This window comes from Carex rostrata, chromosome 3 (assembly GCF_964058835.1).
Source record: "Carex rostrata chromosome 3, lpCarRost1.2, whole genome shotgun sequence".
Taxonomy (NCBI): Eukaryota; Viridiplantae; Streptophyta; class Magnoliopsida; order Poales; family Cyperaceae; genus Carex; species Carex rostrata.
Genome location: NC_135920.1, coordinates 14,600,517 through 14,627,732, shown reverse-complemented (window position 1 = coordinate 14,627,732; position 27,216 = coordinate 14,600,517). Strand labels below are relative to the sequence as shown.

The window sequence follows — 27,216 nt, the reverse complement described above, 5'->3', positions numbered from 1 at the left end:
TACCCCTGGCTGTCATGAGGGGAGTGGTGGTACCCCTGGCTGTCATAAGCCGAATTGTCATAACCTGAAGGTCCAACAGGGGGAGCCCTAGAAGGTCCAGCCCCAGCCGCACTAAAAGGTCTAGCCCCGGCCTGGGGAACCCTCCTGGAATATAAGTCTATCATCGCGACCCCCCTAGACTCAAATTGTTGGTACACAGCCTTCCACAACTCCTCATCTGTTATAGGAAAACTCACAAAGTAAGGTTTACCCGCCCCAGCCCGTTGTGTGTCAATTCGGGTAGCCAATTCTAAGTCATACCGGTTGGGGTTTACACCAGTCTTTTCGTATACTAGTTGCTTAAGTTCAATAAATGTGGTTCTTTCATTAACCTGCAAGCCGAATGAGGCATCTTTCGAGTAATACACGCCCTCTACACCCTTAGTTAGCTTACCGCCCACGTACAGTGCAACCAGCATTTTTTCCTTAACAAACTACATTTAAAAAAAAAATTCATAAGAATTACAGTATAATAGATTCATTATTTTTTGCAATTTAAAAGTTAATTATAATATTAATTAAAGACTAATTTATAGTATTTACATACTGCGGGTATAATAATTATTAATTAAAAATTAAACAGAAAATAATTAAATAAAAAATAAAATACCTGTAGCAATCGCCTCTAAATCGCCTAAAATCGCTTCAAAATCGCCAAAATCGTTCTCTCTTTCTTCTCTGTGGTTTAACAAATGAGACTGTGTGATGGAGAGAGAGAGAAAACGTGCTTATAAGACAGCTAGCGGACCGCCAGGGATACTGGCGGTCTGGTCCCTAGTGGACCGCCCAAGCTGTCAGAACTTGAAATTTAAAATTTTAATAAATGCCAAGTCCTTAATTTTTTGACAAATACCCTAAACAAAAAAAAACTAAAATTTCACAAATGAAAATATTAAGAAAAAAAATCAGATCTCTAAAAAAAAAAAAAAAAAAAAAAAAAAAAAAAAAAAAAAAAAAAAAAGTGGACCGCCAGGAATAGTGGCGGTCCGCTATAGAAGTGGACCGCCAGCAACCCTGGCGGTTTGGTTATATTTGAAAAAAATTAGATTTTGAGGTTATTTTTGTAAAAAACTTTTTTTTGTGGGTTATTAATAAAAATGGCCGCTTATGCTTGAACCGATGGTGATCAATTATTAGTGGGTTCGTCTTCCCGCTTTTTATTAGTATGAAAGCCATCGGTTTGCCAGCGATTAAATCGTTGGTGATCACTGTGTGATGCAATTTTTGTGTTCATTAGTTAATTAGTAATAGTAATTGACCGTCTGATCTGCGATTTTGATATTTAATATTCGAAGTGTAATCAAAATATTAATTAGTATGTTGTAATTCTCACTTTTTATTTTTCCAATATTAGTATGCTTTTGCAAAAATATTTTCTAACTTTTACAGATATCATATGCACTTTTAATGAAGCTTTGTAAAGTTTTCAAATGTAATGTTCAATTAATAAATATACTGCTTGAATTATAATAAAACGGGTTGCATATTTTAAAGTCCTGAAATGTACATGTTAACAGTAAATTGTGTATGACATGTACATTCAAGGAAATTAATGTATAACTAATTAATAAGTTGCCAGTTATTAGTATGTACAGTTAAGTTAATTTACCTCGAGTGAAATTTGTACAGATCTATTCATCGTTCAACATACAACATGTATACTAGTATCGTGCCTGTGCGTTGCAAAGGGAATATATTATAAGAAAAGAAGAATAAAATTAATACAAAATGACATATTTTCATAAAAAATAATTAGACTAAATAATAACAAATAACATTAATTACTAAATAACATATTAATTTTTAATCAAACTAGTAAAATTGTAAGGTCTTCTCGAAAGGCTCTGGATCAGGATGCTAGGGGTTGAAATCATCTGGCTCGGCCAACCATCTTACAATTGCCCAATTCTACCTATCGTACCTCGGTTCTAAATCATGCATTTGTTCTACAGCATCACGGTAACCGTTAATTACACGGTAATTCCTAAAATTTTGCAATTCACTTGTACGAAGCATTAGATAATGCACCACGTATTCTACTAGGTTGTTGAACTTCCAGAATTTCACCTCAACCATCTTGAGATTTCTTCTCGGCGATGGTTCAACCCATTGATTTTCATACCCACTGGGGGGTTCCGGATGAACACATAACTAAATTAAAAGATGAACCAATAATAATAATTAAATAACAAAAAGATCTTTAATTACAAATATCAATAATTAATAAATAATAAATATTAGGAAAAATTAAGAACTTACACAGTTCTCATGTTGTACTATTACAAGGTTAGTCAACTGCGGACAACTCCTTATGATCCAGGTTTCCATTTGTAAAAGTGAATACAAACAGATAGAAACAGTGAGAACTGTTATGTTCTTGAAGACCGGGAGTTTTTGCAGCAAAATTGTTGATGGCGGATCCTATATATTTGGATTAATAATAGTAATTGTAAAATTAAACACATGCGAGAGTAATTAAACTATAGAATTGAGCATATATATATATATATATATATATATATATATATATTAGTAAAAAAAAAAAGATACTAGGCACATATCACACTTTAGATGTAACTCTATAATACAGGCATCTTTAATCTTATGGAGTAAAGCAGTGATCCCCTCCATGGAAAATCGGGCATTAGAATCCCTAGCATTGATGTTGAGGAAATGCAAAGAGGTCCACAGTAGGTTGTTCCACCTCTTAGACAACATTCACGTCTGCACCGCCTTGTCGGTCGTGAGTAGCCCTAAGATAATGAGAAGTAAATCATCCGACAAATTACTTATGTAATCAAACATCATTGCGTAATGTTGGGTTTCGGGGTAACCAAAACCGGTTTAGGCTTAAGCTGCGGAAAGATCGTAAAACAAAATTTTTACTTCTAACTTAAGCCAAGGATTAAACGGGGTATGTCAGGAAACTTTTCAAGGGGTTCCACCTTCAGTATTCCTTTGACATCAAAATCTAATTTAATCCTTTTACAGATCAACTCCATGATTGATTTCGAAAACTTTAATCTACTTATCAATTAAATAGATTAATATAACATTTTATACCTTGTTCCAAATTACAATTGAAAAGCAGACCGAGCGAGAAAGATGAATATGGGGAACTGCTTGCCTCAGAGTATCAGACGTCTAATACCTCTATTGGTTATCCACCAGGACTAACCAGAGAGCGGTTTATTTCTTTTGCTAGAAATATCATAAAACGCGGGATTATGCAAAAATACTATTTATCGAGAAAAGACGAAATAGTATTTGTCACGATCCGCTAGATGTCAAAGGTTATCACAAGCTTGTGATTCTTAAACACTGCGTGCTTCACAAGAACACTATTCACCAATCCCGTAAACTCTAAACAACCGTAAACCGAAAAAAGAGAAAATAGACTTATCGAATCGATCAGACACAATACGATACAAGTGAATTAGTAATTTTCTCTCTTCCCTCACCCCTCTATTTATAGGCATATGAGGAGGTTCGGCCAATGACCAAAATGTTGAGTTTCGGGGTAACCAAAACCGATTTGGCTTAAGTTGCGGAAAGACCGTAAAACAAAAATTTTACTTCTAACTTAAGCGAAGAATTAAACAATGTATGTCAGGAAATATTCCAAGGGGTTCCACCTTCCGTATTCCTTTGACATCAAAACCCCATTTAATCCTTTTACAGATCTACTCCTTAATTGATTTCTAAAACATTAAATCTATTTACCAATTACATAGATTAATATAACATATTATACATTGTTCCAAATTACTAATTGGAATGCAGACCAAGCGAGAAGAACAATCAGGAATGGTTGTCTCGGAGTATCAAACGTATGATACCTCTATCGTTTATCCACCAGGACTAACCAGAGAGCGGTTTATTTCTTTTGCCAGAAATACCGTAAACTGCGAAATTCTGCAAAAATACTATTCACCGAGAAAACAACAAAAATAGATATATTTACGACTCGAAGTTATTCCGTTTCACTAATAAGCAAAAAAAAATACCGCAACTTTCACAAATATATTATTTCTGAATCCCGTAACTAACCGTAATTGAGAAAGAGAGAAAATATATTTATCGATTGATCAGACAATCCGATAACACGTGAATTAGTAATTTTCTCTCTCACCCTCACCCCTCTATTTATAGCCTTCAAAATGGTGTGAAATTACCAAATTGCCCATGCCACCTATGCATGCCACCTCATGGGGTATGTCGGCCAAATGGGTAATTACCAAAATACCCTCGGCCCATTAAGGCATGAATAGTTCGGGCTTTATAAATTGGACTGTATTTTAATTTTAATTAAGGCTTTGATTATTTTTGGGCTTTAAACCAATAATTCAAATCCATAATTAATATTCAAAATTCAAATCAAATATATATATTGTCACACCCCAAATCCCCGGGGTCTGACAGCCTGCCGCGTGTATCTATCAGGTGTCACATATACACGCAAGGCAGTGGATCTTTTATATGCATTACCAATATCCTCATTTGCTGCGTCCGTCCAATAAACCTGAAAATAATCGGGAGGATGGGGGTGAGAATAAAATTCTCAGTGCGAAAATTTGCCACAGTTCAGACTATTGGACTTGCAATCAAACTCTATATTCAAAAATGAAACCCAAACAATACCAATGCAAACAGGTATACATAATCATAAGTAAAAAGGAATGCATATGCTCGACAACAATTTATCAACTTGAAACACAGTTCACGGAATTTCCAAGATGAATTTCAAAACACAACATATATTTTGGCTTAACTCATTTCATTATGACTGGTAGCAACCACAGATGTTCTTTCGAGCTGAACCGTTATCAAACCCACATCTGTAGGGTTACAGACGCCTACAGACACCCATCTGCAATTGCTGTTTGGCTTAACCATTTCCTAAGGTCCGGTTACAAGTCACCAATACAGGTCAACTTGACAAATGCAATCACATGGAATCAAAGTTACCTATACAGGTCAACTTTGCTAAATCTCAAGCAAATATATCAAAGCCACACATACAGGTCAGTCTCACAAAATCATAACAGGTCAACACATAAGTCAGCAGCGTCACCTTATCCAGCCACCTAAACAGGTCGGTCTGGCAACTTCTAACAGGTCAAACACATAAGTCAGCAGCGTCACCCTATCCAGCCACCTAAACAGGTCGGTCTGGCAAATTCGAACAGGTCAACGCATAAGTCAGCAGCGTCACCTTATCCAGCCACCTAAACAGGTCGGCCTGGCAAATTCGTAAACACAGGTCAACGGATAGGTCACCGTTACCTTGTCCAGCCACCTAAACAGGTCGGCCTGGCAGATTCATTCACATACAAGAACAATTAATAGAACTAAACAAATAATAACCATACCAACATGCCAATCAACCTTAACTAAACAATTCAATCATTCTCATTTATGCAAGAATCAATATGCAGCATGAATTCCAAAATATGCAACAATTACTCATTCAACATGACAAATGAATAAACAGTTTAATTCCTGAAAATAAAGTATCAAACAAGTCCAAGAATCCCGCACCTTAGTATGACGAGCGTACCGCTTAATTTAAGGATCGGGCGTCTCGAATTACCTCGCGATATCTTGCTCGACTGAGCCTACACCTATATTATACGTTTACTTGGTTTAGTTCGGTTACATTATCAAAACTTAAATTCCAAAAGCCGTATTTTAATTCGTCAATTCTTTTATACCTTTCGGCTCATTTATAATCATTTTAATTCAAGTCCAATTCCAAAATTTTCATTTCCAATACCAAAGTCCAATTTCAATTCCTTTTCCCTATTCTAAGATTGGGCCCATTTATACATATATGCATGTCATGTCATAATCCAATTAATTCAAAGGCCCAATCTATTAATCAAATTCATTCACAAGCCCAATTCCTTAAGGCCCCAAACAATCAACATTTAATTTATTTATGCATAGCACAACAGTAAAGTCACGGCCCCTTTATACTATATAAATTCGCATTTTTCAGATTGGCCCTTAATCAATAAAATTTCACACAAGGGCATGCATTTTACATTCAGATCCCCAAGAAATAATTTTTGCAATACGGTCCCTGCCAGTTCAATATTCTGGTAAGTATACAAAACCAGACCTGATATAGTATCAAACAACCACAACACGGCAGATCAAAGAGAACATTTGCACCATGTCAGCATGGCATCAAACACCAAAATCAATTCTGTTTTATTTGAGTAATTATCATCATACAACACCTCAACAAGGCACCAGAGAAATGAGAGGAATAACTCAATTCAGATCAAAACAAGGCAGCACCTAGGTACTGACTCGAAACAGAACAACACACGGTATCAATGGTCAAAACAGGGAAGTCATGCCGCAACAAGGAACAAGGAAACCTCATTGCTTCCGGGAAAATCAACAACCTGAGCAATAAAAAAAAATCCGATCAATTAAACGAGCTCTTCAAAGATTACCCGAATCGAGCTAGCACGAAGGAGAATAGCAACACGGCCGTCAGAGATCAACACTAGAACAGCACCGGGACAGCACCAATCGAACACTGAGGCAGCACATACCTCAACCCTAGAAACTAGGGTTTCATGGGAGGGGAGGGGAGGCAGAAATCGAGAGAGAGAGGGGGCGGTGCTGGTGGGGCTCACGGTGAGAGAAAGAGGAGAGAGTGGGGTTGGCGGGCTGGTGGGCGGCTCGCCGGCGACAGAGGAGGGGAGGGGGCGGAGCCCCTCTGGTTTTGGCGTAACAGAGAGGGAAGGGGCTGGGGCTCACTGACAGGGAGGGAGAAGAGAGAAAGAGAGGGAGAGGGGTGTATTAAATGGGGCTGCTTCAAGATCCGTGCTGGATGGAATCCAATGGTCCAAATAATTCAGAATATAAACATTGTTTCTTTTAATTGGTTTTAAAGTCTATTTCTTTTATAAATTCAAATCGAAAGTTCATAAATTTTTGTAACTATATTCGCACATAAAATTCGTATATTTATTTCTCAATTTAAGATTCGAATAATTTGATTTCCTTTTATATAATTATGTATATTCAATTAATTATCTAAAAGTTCTAAATGAACGAGCTTTATAAATTCTATATTTTATTTGTACGAATATTTTCGTATAATTATATTTTTATTTGGAATTAAATTACTTATTTATTCACACGAATCTAATTAAATAAATTTCTTCTTTCCTAAAAATTCAAAAGAATTGTAACGGACTTTCTAAGTTTCTAATTTACCGAATAATTATAATTTTATTCCTAGTGCTATATTTTATTTTATTTCTAAATCTCTAAATTTTATTATACATAATTTCATACATTATTTATATTACGAAATTTTAGTTTCGTTTTAGTCGGTCAGAAAATTTCTGAACGATCGTTAATTTAATTAAACTTTTTATTTAAGCCAATTGATCGATTTATCAATTTAATCAAGTTTTAAAATTTCGGAATGTAACATATATAATTGTCATGTACAATTATATTTATCTCGATTGTTGTTCGGTAACTTTTATACAACGTAACGTGTACGTTTATAAATTAACCTTTGTTTCTGCTTGTCATCTTATATGAAATTTATAATTTAATTATATCATGTATAATTAATGAGGTGGGCTACGGTGAGTTGCGAAGTAAAACGCGTTTCTACTTCACGCCGTATTTTTATTTTGAAAGTCCAAACGACTGATCCGAACCGTTAGATGTTTAATCCATACTGAAATGTGCTTGGAGACCAAATTTTACATTTTTTGGAATTTTTTTACTATTTATTAAGCATTTTTGAAAATTGCTGTTTTGCTGTGAACAGTAAAAAACAGTAAAATTTTCTGGACCATCAGATCAGCGACTTTCAAAATTGCTTAATAAATAGTAAACAAATTCCAAAAAATGTAAAATTTGGTCTCCAAGCACATTTCAATATGGAGAACAAGATGAACGGTTCGGATCGACATTTTGAACTTTAAAATCGCAAAATATGAGCGTGAAGTAAAATAGTCGCTTTACTTCGCAACTCACCGTAGCCCATCTCATAATTAATTATAATCATCTTATTATTAATCATAATTAATTTATAATTAATCAACAAGATTCTCCGATTAGTTCCTATACGGTGTGACCCAATAGGATATGTGTTATGTTGGTAAATAGAATTAAAACTGTTTTAACTTCTATAATCATAGGAGGCATCTTACATATGCACTATGACCATCCAATTACACAGATGATGATGTACTGTACAATATCACGATCCAGTAAACTATTTTACTTGTGTTTAATTCTTTGTCTCATAGCTATCAGATCAGTTTCAAGGTAGGTGTGTGTCATCCTTGCAAACTTAAACTTTTCTTGATCTTGAGCAGATTATCAAATATAATTACTCTTGTAATTATACTGCTAGCAGATAATCTTACTCTACCAAGGGGCCCAGTGATACTATAACTTGTATAGAGATACGAGGGACAATAGTACTTTTGGTAAACCATCATTACCTCAGCTAAGCTATGTATACCGAAGAGCTACCGTTATAACTGCGTTTTACCGACAACATTAGATAACAATCACACATACACATCTCTTAGTAGGAAAGATGAATACCTCATACTTTAGAACTTAACACTGAATGAAAACATTAATGACACGGACACAATTCCATTGAATGTTTCATTCGGGGTGTGTCAAATATCATGTTCCTAGAACATATATCTGTGTGATTAAAATGACATCCCTTGTTAGTGGTCTGTAAAACTTGACCATCTTTTAATTGACACACTAACCTTGTAGCGGTAAATTAGTGTTCCTGCTAATTATCTTGGTTAGAGACTTTTAAGAGTATATATCATCTGTATTATGAAGTTTCACAATTCCAGTCATGAACTTGGAATGATTCATAGATGCAATAATACTCAAGGCAACAAAATAATATATAATTAAACATCCAATTCATGAACAAAGCCTTATATCATAATTTATCGTATTATTGACTTCTAGATTATTACAAGCTAACACAAAATACCCCTGAAATTCGGCCTATTTACCAAAATGTCATGCCACCTTGCATGCCATGCGGCGGCTTTGAGAGAGACATGGAGAGGAGGTAGCAAAATTGGATTTTACCACTTTGGCCCAAAAATCAATCTAATTCATTTGGGCTTTTTGGTTTGGGCTTTGATTATTAATTAAGGCTTTAATTGTTAATGGGCTTTAAATTCATAATTAGAATTAAAATTCAAATCAAATATATATATAATTGTCATATACAATTATATTTCTCTCGGTTGTTGTTTCGGTAACTTTTATACAACGCAACATGTACGTTTATAAATTAACTTTTGTTTCTGCTTGTCATCTTATATGATATTTATAATTTAATTATATCAGATATAATTAATTATAACCATCTTAATATTAATTATAATCAATTTATAATTAATCAATAAGATTTTCCGATTAGCTTCTATACGGTGTGACGCAATAGGATCTGTGTTATGTTGGTAAATAGAATTAAAACTGTTTTAACTTCTATAATCATAGGAGGCACCTGGCAGATGATAGGCTTAAATAATATACATATTCAATCTGATTTTTATCACGAAATAATATCAAATATATTTTATTTTGAATATAATGTGAATAGAATACACCTAGGATCAAGTTACTGCATTTGTTTGGTTTTAATTTGCAGAAAATGAAAAAAACGAAGAAAAATTCCCAGTGCAGACGCACGGTTTGCAATACAGCCACACTAAGTACTTAGATGAATTTCTAATCGCGCGCCAATTTTAAAAATGTATAATAAGCTATTCATCAAAATCCGTGCGGACGCACGGATTTCGATGCAGCCGAAATCTGGACGCACAAGAAAAATCCGAGTCTAGTGCGGACGCACTGAACTTAAAATAGCCATAACTTTTGACTCGTAACTCCGTTTTGAGCTTATGACCACTTTTTGAAAAGCTAACGAGAAAATCTACAACATGGGAATCTAAAAAAGGAAACTTGGACTCGGAGCATCCGCTTGGACCCTCAGACAGCCAGAAATACGCGTTTTCAACACGGTTTCTATTTTTAGCGCACCAAGGACGTGTTTTGACAGTCAAATGTGGACAAGGCAATCTGGGGAACAATCCAAAAATAGCACCCACTAACTCCACTTCCTAGCCTCTTAATTGAGCATAGCCCTTGGCTATAAAAGATAAGGTTAATTTCCATAAAACACAACAATTCTCATCTCTCTCTCTCACCTTTGGTGCATGTCCATTTCCAAGGAAACACACACTTAGCGTAAAATTCAGCAGCCAAGGAAAGCTTTTCTAGGAGGAAGAAGAAAGATATTCGAGCAAGAAGTCGACAAGATTGAGGGTTTTGATCCAATAAATGGTGTAATCATTTCTTTATTTCATTTCTTCTTATTTTTGCCAATTTTTGTAATGGATCTCTCCAAGAGGAAGTAGATCTCTCTCTAGGGGTCTAGGTCAATGCATGAACTTGTTTAATTCTATTTTATTCGAATATTTATTTTTGTGATGATTGTTTTTATGGGATTTGATGTTAATTTATGTGATTTATCATTTGTGTTAATTACATAATTAGTACTTGAATTGTAGTTATCCCGTTTTGGATTCGAAAGAACCAAAATTGACTAGGATCAATAGGATAGTACCAAATTATGAATGCAAATACCTTAGATTTGGATTAAGATCTAACCAATTTGTAATCTAAGCCGGAACTACAGAAATTAATGTTAGGAACTTGGTGAAGGACCTAACCGTGAAGCCAAACCCTAATTAGGACATCTTAAATCTAATCGGATATTGGTATGATGGACTTTATTGTGAAGTATCAATATTTGAGGACATGAGAGACTAACAAGAGCTTATGGTCTAGGTAGCTAGGGTGAAAGACCTAATCGTGAAGTCCGAATTACTTAGACACGTTATTAATTCACGAAAGTGACCCTTAATGACATATTAGGTTAGAAACCTCATTAAATCATACATGAACTTAAACAAATACCGAATATATGGAATTAATCAAGGGATTGTAGACTGAATACCCCTAGATCTCCTCAACTAGAAAGCAAACCAACCTTTATTTTATTTGTTTTTATTGTTTTAAATTCCTTTCTTTCGGGTATTGAACCCAAACTTAGGATTAATTAGAACAAAACCCCCTTATTTACTTTATTTACTTTATTTTATTTTCCGAAATTAATTATTAAAGTTTAAACTAAGTATTTACCATACTATCTGTGGTTCGACACCCAAAGTACTACAATGATAGATTGTGCGCTTGCAGCTAACCTTTCTTTGAGTATTTAGGTTTATAAATTTAAAAGTCTAAAGAGTATAAAAATAATCACAATTCCCTATCTCCAAAATACTCAACAACAGAATGCACTATGACCATCCAATTACACAGATGATGCTGTACTATACAATACCACGATCCAGTAAACTATTTTACTCATGTTTAATTTTTTGAAAATCAAATTTTATATGTGTTTGGAAATCAAATTTTATATTTTTTGAAAATTTTTTACTATTTTTTTAGATAGGTAGAAAATAAAATATCTGAATGGTGCAGAATTTTTTAGATCAAGTGATTTTCTACCTAGCTAAAAAAGTAGTAAAAAATTTCCAAAAAATGTAAAATTTGGTCGCTAAACACATATTAATATGGAGAACAAGATGAATGGTTCGGATCGATTGTTAGAATTTTGAAAACTCGAATATTGAGCCGTAGCACCATAGCCCTCTATGCTATCCATAGCACCCAAGCCTTACTCATATATATATATATATATATATTGTTGTTCGTACAATAATCATTTTCGTCTATTTGACTAATTTGCAAAAACATACAATTATTGAATTTTACGATTTCTTCTATTTTAAGATTATGTAGGTTCAAGAAGAGTTGGAATTGCGATGTAATATGTTTGGACAGAAGAAATCATGAAGACATTTATCAAGAATATAAATTGTAAAATCAAAACCTTGGTAAAGTAAGTTTGAGGCTGTTTTTACAGAGGGAAAACGTTGGTAACGTTTATAAAACGTTGCAACGTTTTAAACTTGTCAAAAACGCTGAAGTAAAAGGTTGATCAAACTCAGAAATAACCTAAAACGTTGTAACGTTTTATGAATGGTAAAAATGCTGAAGCACAGGCTTTCTGGACGACCAAAAACGTTACAACGTTTTTACAAAACGTTATAACATTTTAGGATTGTCTGTATCAATGTTAAAGTCAAATATAAAACGTTGTAACGTTTTCTAAAAACGTTGTATCGTTTTCTAAAAACGTTGTAACGTTTTCTAAAAACGTTGTAACGTTTTCTAAAAACGTTGTAATGTTTTAATTAAATCTGAGCTTCAAACAATTCCTTCTTTTGATCAAGATTTTACAGAGCAAAACGTTATGTAACGTTTTATAAACGTTGTAACGTTTTGAATGAGTTAGCTGAGCTGTCAGAAAAGTGTAAACCTAAAATCGCATTATAAGCTAAAACGTTGTAACGTTTTTGAAAAACATTGTAACGTTTTAGCTCAAATTGCTCAGTTTTGAGCTATCTCTATAAATAGATCAGTGGGGTTTCTTCCCCACTTAATCTTAGCCAACCCTAATTAATTCAAAAGCGATTTTCTGAGAGCTTAGCCTACTCCATTGTTGTGAGAGCTTAAAACTTCAAAATCCCTCAAACAACCTCAAACCCACTTCACTAATCTCAACTTAGATTAGGTTAGAGTGATCTATTGAGTGTTTCTCTTGAGTAGCTTGAACTAAGAGACCTTGTTCTCATCTCTTTGAGTTGGCCGTTTGACTTCCCGCTTTCGTATTGGGTAATAGAAAGGCGCACCACTCAAGGTTGCGAAGCCCCGGAGACGTAGGCCTTTGTATTGCCGAACTCCGTTAACATCCCACGTGTCAAATTTCTCTAAACTCTTCTCTTTACTTTCAATTGTGATTTAATTTCAGTCCTTGAGCAATTAGAGGTGCCCCTTAGTACAACAAAGTGGTATCAGAGCAAGTTTCTTGAATTAAGACTCACTTAATTGGAGATTAGATCAACTTGACAAATGACACCCTATAGATCCGTGAAGGAACCCCTAGTTTTTGGTAGTACCACCAAAAATTTCATGCATTGGAAGAAGACCATGATTAATTACTTGAACATCCTTGAGGTATGGTATGTGGTTGAAAAGGGGTATACACCAACATTCACTAACATCTCTACCGATAGTTCAACCGAAACCAAAGTTGAAACCGTCGATTCCAAACAAACCAAGAAAGACAATGACCTAGAAACTAATGCCATATTCAATTTGGTTAGTGAATCGGTAGCCTCACTCTTTGGTAGTGCATCAAGTGCAAAAGAAATGTGGGATGCTCTTGTAAACCGGTATAAAGGAAATACCCAAATCAAACGAATCAAAATAACCGGTCTAGAAGCAAAATTTGAAACCTTTAAGGTTGAAGATGGTGAAAGCATTGAGGATATGTATAATAGACTTATGCATATCCAAAATGAATTTACCGAATTAGGAGAACCGATTTCTAACAATAAAATTGTAGGAAAGCTATTGAGGGTGATGCTTATGAGAGATAGATGGTCCGGATTGGTGAGTGCTCTAGAGGCAATTCAAGGCACGCACGACACATTCACACCGGATGATCTCTATGCTCATTTTAGAAGTTTTGAAGAAAAACTTTGACAATTCGGTGATTTGAAGCAAAGCTCAAAATCCAAAATCGTAGCTTTTTCGGCACAAAACCGTAACTTTTCAAGCTCCTCAAACACCCATCTCTCAAATGATCAATTTATCAACAAAATTGATCATGAAACATCCAAGGATGCTCTTCTCTTATCCAAGATGTTCCAAGGGATGCTTGACTTTGAAAGAAAATACAACAAGGAACGAGAAGAGAAAAACAAAAGGGTAATGTGTTTTGCTTGCCATAGAGAGGAGCATTCCATTCAAACATGTTTCAAGCTATTTCCACAATTGAAGAACACGGATGGTGAAACACAACAAGATCAAAAACCAAGACAAAAGTACGATGGGTACCAAAAGAAGAAAGCCAAGGCTATGCAAGCCTTGTTCTCGGATAGCGAGACGGAGCAATCCGACACGGAATCGGAGAATGAAGAGGAGATCAACCTTGCATTGATGGCAAGTGTAGATGAAGGTCCCATACATTGACTCAATTATAACAAGCAAGAACATCACCAATGAGACAACCATCAACTTTCTCATGGAGCTTGCTAAATCAAGGAATGCCAAGGGGGGAGATGACGGAGTTGAAACCTCAACAAACTCCGCTAATGAGGTATATTCAACTTTTAGTCTTGATGGTTATGAGACCGAACAAGAATTTATAAATGAAGGTGGTGAAGAATATAATGGAGAAATTGATATTGAAAATTGCATACTCACCAATGAGACCAATAATGACTTGTATACCAATAGGTTAGAAACCAATGGTACAAGCACTTTCACAAATGAAATTCTAATGCACCATGATAATGAATCTAGGTTGCAATCTCTCATTGATGAGTCAAATAGAACCTTGGTTGAAAATGAAGGTATCATTCAAAAATTAATTGCTAAAAATGACATTTTAGAACTTGAAAATAAAATGTTAAATGCATCACACTTAGGTGAAATAGGCATTTTAAAAGTTAAAGTTCAAATCTTACTATGTAAGCAATCTGATACATAATCAATCCTATCATAAAAAAAATAGAGTTGGTCTTGGATTTGAGAAGGGTAAATCCTCATTTAAATCAAATCACATGCAAAGCCCTAAAGAAAAAGGGGAACATTCTTAAACTTCAAGTATTCCTAATGCCAAACTAAAGTTTAATTGTGAACAATATTCTACTTATCAATTTTTTACTAAAAAGGGTTTAACTTCCTTGAATAAGGAGTCATCCAAATTGAAATCATCTCATGCTTCAAATGCTAAACAAGATCAAAATTCACCAAATTATGCATTTAGGTACAAGTACAATAAAAAAAAATTTTAAGAACAAAAATACTTTTCAAAATAGTGATAGGAACATGTTTAATCCAAAGGGGTCAAACAAAACTTATTTCAAAGGACCCGATGGATGGTTTTATGAATTCAAAAATAAAAACGCTTTACAAAATCAAATTCAAAGAAATGATTTAGCTAGAGATGTTCCCCAACATCACAATAGATTTGATCCTAACAAAATCAAGAGTGTTGCATCTAAAGTTGCAAATAGGTCACATGGTAATCATAGGAGTAGTGTGCATGAAGTGAAATACCAATTTATCTTCAAATAAGGTTCTACTACTCAAAAGCAATCAACTACAATGTGCAACTATTGTTGCAAACTTGGTCATACTTCTCTAAAGTGTAGATTTAGGAATGCAAACAACAAACAAAATGTTGTTTGGGTTCCTAAAGCTATTCTAGCCTAGGTTCATATTTAATCTCCCCTAAATTATTACAATTGTCAAGCATAAAGGGGGGAGATTAAAACAAGGTATATGTTAGTTACTAACTCAATAATAACTAATATATACTTTGTAGGTGTGTTTGATTTCATCTCAAAAGGAAAGTGCTTGGATCATTGATAGTGGATGCTCACACCATATGACCGGTGACAAATCTAATTTTAAATTCTTAGAACCATATGATGGAGGTACGGTTACCTTCGGCAATAATCAAAGAAAGAGCTCTATTATTGGTATAGGCTCAATTGGTAACTAACACTTGACCATATCTAATGTATATCTTGTTGATGGATTAGATTACAACTTACTTAGTGTAAGTAAGCTATGTGATTCGGGATATTATACTAAATTTGATACTAATGCTTGTCATATAGTTAGGTCCTCAGATGAAGCGTTAATATATTCGGGTAAAAGAAAGAAAAATGTGTATTATCTATACTTTACCCATTTTGATTCCGGTGAAACATGTCTAAGTGCCATATCTAATGGATCATGGTTATGGCATTGTAGATTAGGTCATGTTTCAATTGATACCATTAGGAAATTAGTGAAATTAGATCTTGTGCGTAGTTTACCAACACATAAACTAGAACTTGAAGGACTATGTGAAGCTTGTGTTCAAGGTAAACAAACCAAAAGTAGTTTTAAATCCAAGGATATGGTTTCAACCGATCAACCTTTGCAATTACTACATATGGATTTATTTGGACCAATAAGTGTACCAAGTTTAGATAAAAAGAAATATGCATATGTAATTGTAGATGACTATAGTCGCTTTACTTGGGTTTTGTTCCTACAACACAAGGATGAAGCAATTAGCAACTTCATTGAATTTTCCAAACATGTTGAAAATGAAAAGGGATAAAAAATCATTAGGATTAGAAGTAACCATGGGGGAGAATTTGAAAATGCAAAATTTGATCAACTTTGCTCTAAAAGGGGATATAAACATGAGTATTCGGCTCCTCGCACACCTCAACAAAATGGGGTAGTTGAGAGGAAGAACCGAACCTTAGTTGAGCTTGCCCAAAACATGCTAAACGAATACTCCTTACCTAAACACTTGTGGGTCGAGGCGGTAAATACGGCATACTACGTGGTAAATCGCATAAGCATCAGGACCATATTGAATAAAACACCATATGAGCTATGGAAAAGGTATAAGCCAAAGATATCTCATTTTAGGGTATTTGGTTCTAAATGTTTTGTTCTCGATGAATCTCCTAAAGTGACTAAATTTGATTCTAAATCAATTGAGGAAATGTTTGTAGGATACTCAAATTCAAGTAAAGCCTATAGAATTTATATTCCATCTCAAAGAATTGTAATTGAATCCATGCATGTTAAATTTGATGAAAATGCTAATCAAAAGGTCGAGAAAGGTATTGAGATTGTAGGTGTTGAAGTGTCAATTCTTGATCAAGATGAAGTCGAGACGATAATAAATAAATTTCCTATCACCACTTAGCTCAAATATAATTTCCTATCACCACTTAGCTCAATACACAAATGACGTTATTTATATGACAATAGCAAACAAGAAACTTCTTAATAGTTTCATTAAGCACCTAATGTGTACTAAATAAAAATAAATAAATTTATTCATTTCTTATACAAGAGGAGATAATAATTTATACCTAAAGAGATTGTCAAATCTCTTGTTAGAGGGAAGTCGATTTCCCTTCTAGATCTCTTGAAATCGCCGTTCTCTTGGAAGCACCTCTTGGTTCACCTTGAACCTAAACAACGAACTACCACACCTCTTAGATAGATGGATGTGGAGTTTAAGGCTTAGATACAACCACCTCTTGATCTTTAAATCAACAAACTATTTGATTTCTTGGTGGCTAAACCTAACAAGAGAAGATGAGAGAGCAAGTTTCTCAACTTTCGGTCAAGGAGAAAGGAAAAACGTGGCTGCTCAAAGGGGCTGATTTTGGCAAGTGTTATAGGCAGAAAATTAGCTTGTTTTTCTCCAAAATGAGCCCCCTTAAATAAGCAAGGGTTAGGGCAACCCTTTGTGTAAGGTTTGAATCAATTACACAAATGCCACTAGCCTTGTTTAGCCATCTCATGCTCTCTTTAATCTCATCTTATGGTTGGTTCAATAAATTAATTTATGAACAAATAATATTATTCATATTATTTTATTATACAATATTTATATTATTCTTATAATGTATTCAAACATTATACCAAATAATATTTGCATAACTTCATAAATTTATTTATGGTCTAAGCATGTCATATTATGACATTTTATTTTAGCATTTCATCACATGTATTTTATCTTATACATCATTATGAAATGTAAAATACTTGTTGTTTCTCTTCAGTTGGTGTGACTGTATAGAGGATCTATGTCATCTTGGCAATAATATAAAACTTTATATTATTGACTATAAGAGGTTCTATCATTACATTATAGTTATTCAAACGACATAGTAATCATTTACTCAATCCACTAATTTTGTGTCTATCCTTGTCACATGATATTATGAATAATATGCAAAATATGATCGTGTCATTTTTGCATTATATTCATTTTCTTGGTCTCTCAAGTGAATTATAATTATAACTACATCAGTTATATTGCATGCGATATAATTCCACTTTACCAAGGGGCCCAGTAATATCATAACTCAAATTGAGGGACAATGATAATATTAACATATAGATTTCTCCCGCACAAGTTGTACACAACGAACTGCTATTTTATTCCTATCACAAGATAGTATTTAAATAGCAATCACATTATATGCTTCTCATGTGAAAAACCTACACATCTCATATCTAAGATTCTAAAGACACAATGGAAACATTAATGACACAAAACACAATCCATATAATGTTCCATTCATTTAGGTCATGTTCAATATATAAAATACACATTTTATATATTCATGTAATTAAATGATAATCCTTTATCAACATTTATAGAACTTCAATGTACTTTAATCTACATGACAATCTTCCTCGGTAATTAATGTTCCTCCTTAATTACCACGATTGTGAACATATTTTTAGGATTATATGTTTCTCATTTTTAAGAGTTCTATGGTTCAAGACCAAGTGCATCTTCTTGAACACTTCTAAAATATAACATATTAATCTCAAGGAACATGAATATATAATAATAATATTCAAAATCATGAACAATACATAAATCATTACAAAAAATGATAACTTTTAAAACACATATCTTTCACCGACACGGTTGAGAATCAACCCAAGGAAACTCAACCCGAAGTAGATGCAACAAGTGTTGAAACAGATCAAAGAATTGAGGAAGAAAGAAACAATGAGACGGATCCAATAGTTGATGGAATGCAAATCGAAGAGATACAACCTCCACGAATTGAGAACCAAATTCCCCAAGACCTAAGGGAAGTATCATCTCATCCTCTTTCTAATGTAATTGGTGATCCTAGGGAACGGGTTAAAACAAGGTCCGAATTGAATCAGATGATCGGCCATTGTGCATTTGTATCTCACATTGAACCTAAAAATTTCAAAGATGCAAATGTAGACCCAAATTGGATCTGTGCCATGCAAGAAGTGTTACACTTAGGGGCACCTCTAATTGCTTAAAAACTGAAATTAAATTGCAATTGAAACTAAATATATGAGTTTAGAGAAATTTGACATGCGGGATGATAAAGGAGTTCGGCAAAACAAAGGCCTACGTCTCTGGGGCTTCGCAACCTTGTGTGGTGCGCCTTTCTATTACCCAATACGAAAGGATTACAACTTGTGAACCGTTGAGCCCTTACACACCAAGCGGGAAGTCAAACGGCCAACTCAAAGAGATGAGAACAAGGTCTCGATTGTCTAGAAACACAAGAGAAACACTCAATAGATCACTCTAACCTAATCTATATCAAGATTAGTGAAGTAGGTTTGAGGTTGCTTGAGGGATTTTGAAGTTTTAAGCTCTCACAACAATGGAGTAGGCTAAGCTCTCAGAAAATCGCTTTTGAATTAATTAGGGTCGGCTCAGACCAGTGAGAAAGGAGCCTCACTATTCTATTTATAGTGTCAGCTCAAAAATGAGTTGTTTGAACTAAAACGTTACAACGTTTTAGTTCAAATTGCGATTTAGGGTTTTAATTTTCTGACAACTCAGCAAAAGCATTCAAAAACGTTACATAACGTTTTGTTCTGTAAAATCTTGATCAAAAACAGGAATTGTTTGAAGCTCAGATTTAATTAAAACGTTACAACGTTTTATATTTGACTTTAACATTGATTCAGACAAACATAAAACGTTATAACGTTTTAGGTTGTTCAGTAAGCCTGTATTTTAGCATATTTACCATTCCTGAAACGTTACAACGTTTTATGAAAACGTTATAACGTTTTATGTTATTTCTGAGTTTGATCAACATCTTTCTTCAGCGTTTTTGACAGGTTTAAAATGTTATAATGTTTTATAAACGTTACCAACGTTTTCCCTCTGTAAAAACAGCCTCAAACTTACTTTACCAAGCTTTTGATTTTACAATTTATATTCTTGATAAAGGTCTTCATGATTTCTTCTGTCCAAGGATATTACATTGCAATTCCAACTCTTCTTGAACCTACATAATATTAAAATAGAAGAAATCGTAAAATTCAATAATTGTATGTTTTTGCAAATTAGTCAAATAGACGAAAATGATTATTGTACGAACAACAAGAAGAACTTGCTCAATTTGAGAGAAATAAAGTTTGAGAACTTGTACCTAAGCCAAATGATAGAATGATCATTGGAACCAAATGGGTCTTTAGAAATAAAAATGATGAAGATGGAAATGTAGTTCGTAACAAAGCTAGGTTGGTAGCTCAAGGGTACAAACAACAAGAGGGTATTGACTTTGAAGAAACCTTTGCACCCGTAGCTCGTCTTGAATCCATTAGAATGCTTTTAGCATATGCATCAAACAAAAATTTCAAATTATTCCAAATGGATGTTAAAAGTGCATTTTTGAATGGATTCATAGATGAGGAGGTGTATGTTAATCAACCTCAAGGCTTTGTTGATTCAACATTTCCTAATCATGTATATAGACTCACCAAAGCACTCTATGGACTCAAACAAGCCCCTAGGGCATGGTATGGTAGGTTAAGTTCCTTTCTAATTGACAATGAATTCATTAGAGGCAAAAATGATACAACTCTCTTCACCAAGAAAAGAGATGGATCACTTTTGGTGGTGCAAATTTATGTAGATGACATAATTTTTGGTTCACCTAATGCGGCACTTGCCGAGGAATTTTCTTCTCTTATGAGTAGTGAATTTGAGATGAGCATGATGGGTGAGTTGAACTTTCTCTTGGGACTCCAAATCAAGCAACTCATGGATGGCACATTTGTGAGCCAAACCAAGTATGCAAAGGAGTTGATCAAGAAGTTTGGAATGACCGAAAGCAATACGAGCAAGACTCCAATGGCTACGAATCTAAATCTTGACTCGGATCCAAATGGCACATTGGTGGACATCACTCAATATCGAGCTATAATAGGTAGCCTACTCTATTTAACCGCTAGTAGACCCGATATAATGTTTGCGGTATGTCTATGTGCTAGGTATCAAGCAAATCCCAAAGAATTGCACTTGAAAGCCGTTAAAAGAATTCTTAAATATGTCAAGGGTAGTTTAAATCTGGGATTATGGTATGGCAAACAATCAGATTTAGACTTGATTGGATATGCCAATGCTGATTTTGCCGGGGACCGTATGGATAGAAAAAGCACAAGTGGTACATGCGAATTTCTTGGTGGTTCACTTGTATCTTGGTCGAGTCGCAAACAAACATCGGTTGCCCTTTCCACAACGGAAGCTGAGTATGTAGCGACCGGTAGTTGTTGCACACAAATTCTTTGGATGATCCAATCCTTAAATGATTATGAAATTCGCTTCCGCAACGTACCAATTATGTGTGACAATACTAGTGCAATTATGATATCCAAAAATCCGGCCCTTCATTCTAGAACCAAGCACATAGAAATAAGGCATCATTTTATTAGGGATCACATTGAAAAATGTGAAATAGAACTCATACATATCGACACCAAAGAACAAATTGCCGATATATTCATAAAACCCTTGAATACTCAACAACACAATGAATTAAGGTTTAAATTAGGCATGCTTGAACTGAGAGATTAAGACATACCAAAATTTTGTTTCAAAATAATTCATACGAGTCAAAATAGTTCAATTCATGTTAAACTTTACAGTACAAAACGTTATGTAATGTTTTATAAACGTTATAATGTTTCTCAGCTGATACTTAGCCAATTTTTAGGGAAGATTCACTACCTAAAACGTTATAACGTTTTCCATCCAATACTTAGCCATTTTTAAGAAGAGTTTCCCTGTTTAAAATGTTAAAACGTTTTCACAAACTGTTGTAACGATTTAAATAAATGGTTCAAACTCAAAAGTTGCAAAATTGGTCATTCTGAGACAGAGAAAAACGTTACGTAACGTTTTGAAATCATTATAGCGTTTTAGGACAATAACGCAGTAAATTCACAAAACGTTGTAACGTTTTAGAAAACGTCTGTAACGTTTTAGGACGAAAAGGTGCTAAAACCAGCCATTTCTCTTCTTCTTCTTCATTTCTCACCTTCCGCCTCCATCTCTTTCTTTCTCTCTCCGCCGTTTTCTCTCTCTCTTCCTATTCCGGCCACCACACCTCGCTATTTCACGATCAAAACACACCATTCTTCTCTCCACTTCTCTCTCTACTCTCTTCTCCAAAACCCTAACCGAAACCCTACTTGCAAATCCGGCGATCCGACCGTTGGATTGACGATCCGAGATCATCACTGCACTTCTCTTGCTTCGCTCTTCTCGATTTGTTCCTTGCTTCGTTAATTGGTAAATTTTTTATTTTTCACAAATCAATGGCTCCAAGGAAAGCTCTCGTATCAAGGGAAAAGAAAAGAGCCCGTTTAGGGGATGAGTCCGGAGGTAGTAGGGGAAATATTGAACCAAACTTTGCAATAGAACATGAAAATCGGTACCTCTTTCGGGATTTAGAGGCATTTAAAAACTTTATCGGTCAATTTGATGCCCGAAAATTATGTAATTGCTACTACTTCAACAAAGCAATGGTTACCTTTTCTCCACGAGAGGATAATAAAATAATTGAATACCTAAACCATTGGGATTGAGAACCTCTCATCAAGGTTGACGAGCCGTTTACGGAACTCATTACTCGTATCTTCTACTCAAACCTGACCTTCAATGATAATCCATTTGTGGTATCCTCATGGATTGGCGGAAGAGAAATTCGCATGACTCTTGTAAATGTTGCCCAATGGCTTGGGCTCACAGAATCGGCTGACTCTTATAAGAAATGGTTTGACAGGAATAATGTTGCCGGTGCATCCATTTATGCAACCCCTCTTCCATCCTTACACCGATTGCTATTTGTATTCATCAACAACATCCTCACCCCAAAATCCAAACTCAAAACCAACATTGAATATGGTACCATGTACACCTTCGTCATCTCATTCAATTGGATGATATCTCAATCAACATTCCCTACATCATTCTCTGTCATATGCAAAGCGTGTTTAGGAGCAAGGTAGCCAGTTTGTCGTATGCTCATGTCATCCACAAGATCATCAGACTAAATGGCATCAATCTTCCCACGAACATAACCTACCTTAACCCAATGAACATAGCAGATCAATTAACAAGGATCGGGTGGGTACATGCATACTCTGCTTCAGGTCTGCCGACATATGGTCCCGATGGGCGTGACATAAATTCATGGATATTTCATCAAGAAGCCTTGCCAAACCAATATTGGGATCCGGAAGAGATGGATGAAGAACCACCGGTCCAAAACCCTCCTCAAAACCAACCCCAATTCAACTATCAACCATAGCCTCAACAAATACCTGAAGAAGTTACCGCGTTGCCATTCCCTCCTATTCCCGAAGATCCAAATGAACGAATGATGTGGATGTGTCAAAGGATGCAAGAGCAACATTTGTCCATGACGAGAATGGAAAGGCAATTGATGGCCCATACCAAAGCCCTCATGGTACTTGACGAACGCCAAGCAAACCTCTCAAAAAGGTTCATCAAGCAATTTGGCGTCGCGTCTAGCTCGGTTCCATCTGCTAGAGATGATCATGACGAAGAACCGGATCTTGATGTGGCTGAGGAGGAGGATGAAGAAGAGGATGATCCGACTTAAAACCCACCCGAGCAGTAGATTTTTTATTATCATGATTGCATTTTGAAACTTGGTGAATTAATGTCTATGCATGAATTGTTTGTGTTATTGTTGCATGTTTTAAATTTGAACTATAATTAGGTCTAATTCGTGTTTTGAATTGGTTTAACTTAGTTAAGTTGCTTGGATGGCATGAATTGATTGAATTGGTATGATGGATATTTGATATTTGGTGTGGATATGTATGAGATGTAGGTATTTTATATGTGGTATATGAATTGCTAACTTGTTAGGGGCTATATTGCAAAATTGCATAAATATGTCAAATTGGATATCTTGGAGCCTTGACAAGTTGTATTGAGTTACTTGGATTGCATGAATTGAAATGTTGTATATACATGGTTTTATGCATATTGATATGCATGACATTATGTATTGAATTAAAAATTGAATTGTCTTGTATGTTAGAGTTACACCCTCAATTATATTTTATTTGTGAGTTATCATTGTTATATTGCAAAATTGAGGGGGAGTGCATATTTTAAGGGGGAGCACTTAAAATTAGTGCTAATTTTTATTCCCTTTCGTCGATTTCCAAAAGAGGGAGAAATTAGTAACAATTGCTAGACATACAAAATCAAAATTGGGTGAACCAAATTGGACAATTTTCGATTTATGCACTTACTCGCATTGTATGTTTTTGCAAATCGTCTAAAGGGGGAGATTGTTGTTCGTACAATAATCATTTTCGTCTATTTGACTAATTTGCAAAAACATACAATTATTGAATTTTACGATTTCTTCTATTTTAAGATTATGTAGATTCAAGAAGAGTTGGAATTGCGATGTAATATGTTTGGACAGAAGAAATCATGAAGACCTTTATCAAGAATATAAATTGTAAAATCAAAAGCTTGGTGAAGTAAGTTTGAGGCTGTTTTTACAGAGGGAAAACATTGGTAACGTTTATAAAACGTTGCAATGTTTTAAACCTGTCAAAAATGCTGAAGTAAAAGGTTGATCAAACTCAGAAATAACCTAAAACGTTGTAACGTTTTCATAAAACGTTGTAACATTTTAGGAATGGTAAAAATGCTGAAGCACAGGCTTTCTGGACGACCTAAAACGTTACAACGTTTTAGGATTGTCTGTATCAATGTTAAAGTCAAATATAAAACGTTGTAACATTTTCTAAAAACGTTGTAACGTTTTAATTAAATCTGAGTTTCAAACAATTCCTTCTTTTGATCAAGATTTTACAAAGCAAAATGTTATGTAACGTTTTATAAACGTTGTAACGTTTTGGATGAGTTAGCTGAGCTGTCAGAAAAGTGTAAACCTAAAATCGCATTATAAGCTAAAACGTTGTAACGTTTTTGGAAAACGTTGTAACGTTTTTGGAAAACGTTGTAACGTTTTAGCTCAAATTGCTCAGTTTTGAGCTATCTTTATAAATAGATCAGTGGGGTTTCTTCCCCACTTAATCTTAGCCGACCCTAATTAATTCAAAAGCGATTTTCTGAAAGCTTAGCTTACTCTATTGTTGTGAGAGCTTAAAAATTCAAAATCTCTCAAACAACCTCAAACCCACTTCATTAATCTCAACTTAGATTAGGTTAGAGTGATCTATTGAGTGTTTCTCTTGAGTAGCTTGAACTAAGAGACATTGTTCTCATCTCTTTGAGTTGGCCGTTTGACTTCCCGCTTGATGTGTAAGGGCTCAACGGTTCACAAGTTGTAATCCTTTCGTATTGGGTAATAGAAAGGCGCACCACTCAAGGTTGCAAAGCCTCGGAGACGTAGGCCTTTGTTTTGCCGAACTCCGTTAACATCCCGCGTGTCAAATTTCTCTAAACTCTTCTCTTTACATTCAATTGCGATTTAATTTCAGTCCTTGAGCAATTAGAGGTGCTCCTTAGTACAACATATATATATATATAGAGGTTGGCTAAGATTAAAGTGGTAGTTCCTGATTTTTGGTGCTACCAATTCGTTTTTTAATTTTTAAAGTTCAAAACGTCGATCCGAACCATTCAAGTTGTTCTCCATATTAAATTGTGATTGGAGACCAAATTTTATATTTTTCTGAATTTTTTTACTATTTATTAAGCCACTTTGAAAATCGCTGATCCACCGGTGGCTTAACAAAACAGTAAAATCAGAAGCCACCGTTGGATCAGCTATTTTCAAAGTGGCTTAATAAATAGTAAAAAAAATCAGAAAAATATAAAATTTGGTCTCCAAGCACAATTTAATATGGAGAACAACTTGAACGGTTCGGATCGACGTTTTGAACTTTAAAAATTAAAAAACAAATTGGTAGCACCAAAGCTCAGGAACTACCACTTTGATCTTAGCCAACCTCTATATATATATATATATATATAAAGAGAGAGAGAGAGAGAGGAGAGTTCCAATACCTCATATTTTATATCTTTGTTTCTAAAATTCAAATTGTCGATCCAAACTGTTCAACATGATATTCTTACTAAAATATGATTGGAGATGAAATTTTATAATTTTTAGAATTTTTTTACTATTTTTTAAGATAGATACAAATTCATTGTTTCTGGACCGTTCAAAAACAATGATTTTCTACCCATCTTAAAAAATAGTAAAAAAGTTCCAAAAAATATAAAATTGTATTACCAAGCATATTTTAGTATGGATATAATGTTGAGTGGTTCAGATCGATGATACAGATTTAAAAAAATGAAGATATAACATATGAGATATAAAGAGGTATGAAAGATGTGATCAAGTTACAACAATTTTTGAGTTACAACAATCATGTGTTTACAACAATCATGCACCCAAATTTTTGTGCACCCAAATGCACCCTATCTTTCAAATCATTTTTCTCCGTTTTCAAAGTCCGAATAGTCAATCCGAACTGTTAGATGCGATCTATATATTAAGATGTGCTTGGAGACCAAATTTTACATTTTTTGAATTTTTTTTACTATTTATTAAGCCACTTTGAAAATCGCTGATTTTACATTTTCTGGACCATTGGATCAGCGATTTTCAAAGTGGCTTAATAAATAGTAAAAAAAATTCAAAAAATGTAAAATTTGGTCTCCAAGCACATCTTAATATATAGATCGCATCTAACGGTTCGGATTGACTATTCGTACTTTGAAAACAGAGAAAAATGATAGGGTGCATTTGAACCCTCCTCTATATATATATATATAGGAATATGCTAGCATGCTATGCTTAGCATAGAGCCCCTCCATGCAACGTCTTGGATTTCGACTTTTCAAAATCCTAATTGTCGATCCGAACTGTTCATCTTGTTCTCCATATTAATATGTGTTTGGGGACCAAATTTTACATTTTTTGAAATTTTTTTACTATTTCTTTAGATTTATTGAAAATCGCTGTTTTCAGCAAATCTGGACCATAAAAAAACAGCGATTTTCAATAAATCTAAAGAAATAGTAAAAAAATTCCAAAAAATGTAAAATTTGGTCCCCAAATACATATAAATATGAAGAACAAG

The 27,216-nt window shown here is 34.4% G+C and overlaps 1 long non-coding RNA gene across 2 annotated transcripts; it reads right to left on the bottom strand.

The window, feature by feature from the left end:
• Window positions 1-3,107: 3,107 nt before the first annotated feature.
• LOC144551709 (uncharacterized) lies at window positions 3,108-6,816 on the bottom strand. Of its 2 annotated transcripts, XR_013510861.1 has the most exons (4): window positions 6,507-6,816; window positions 5,581-5,663; window positions 4,086-4,561; window positions 3,108-3,400 (listed from the first exon to the last, which is right to left on the bottom strand). It is a non-coding gene; the product is annotated as an uncharacterized LOC144551709 (long non-coding RNA). The 2 variants fall into 2 exon arrangements; XR_013510860.1 differs by lacking the exon at window positions 3,108-3,400 and having other exon boundaries at window positions 3,594-4,561.
• Window positions 6,817-27,216: the final 20,400 nt, after the last annotated feature.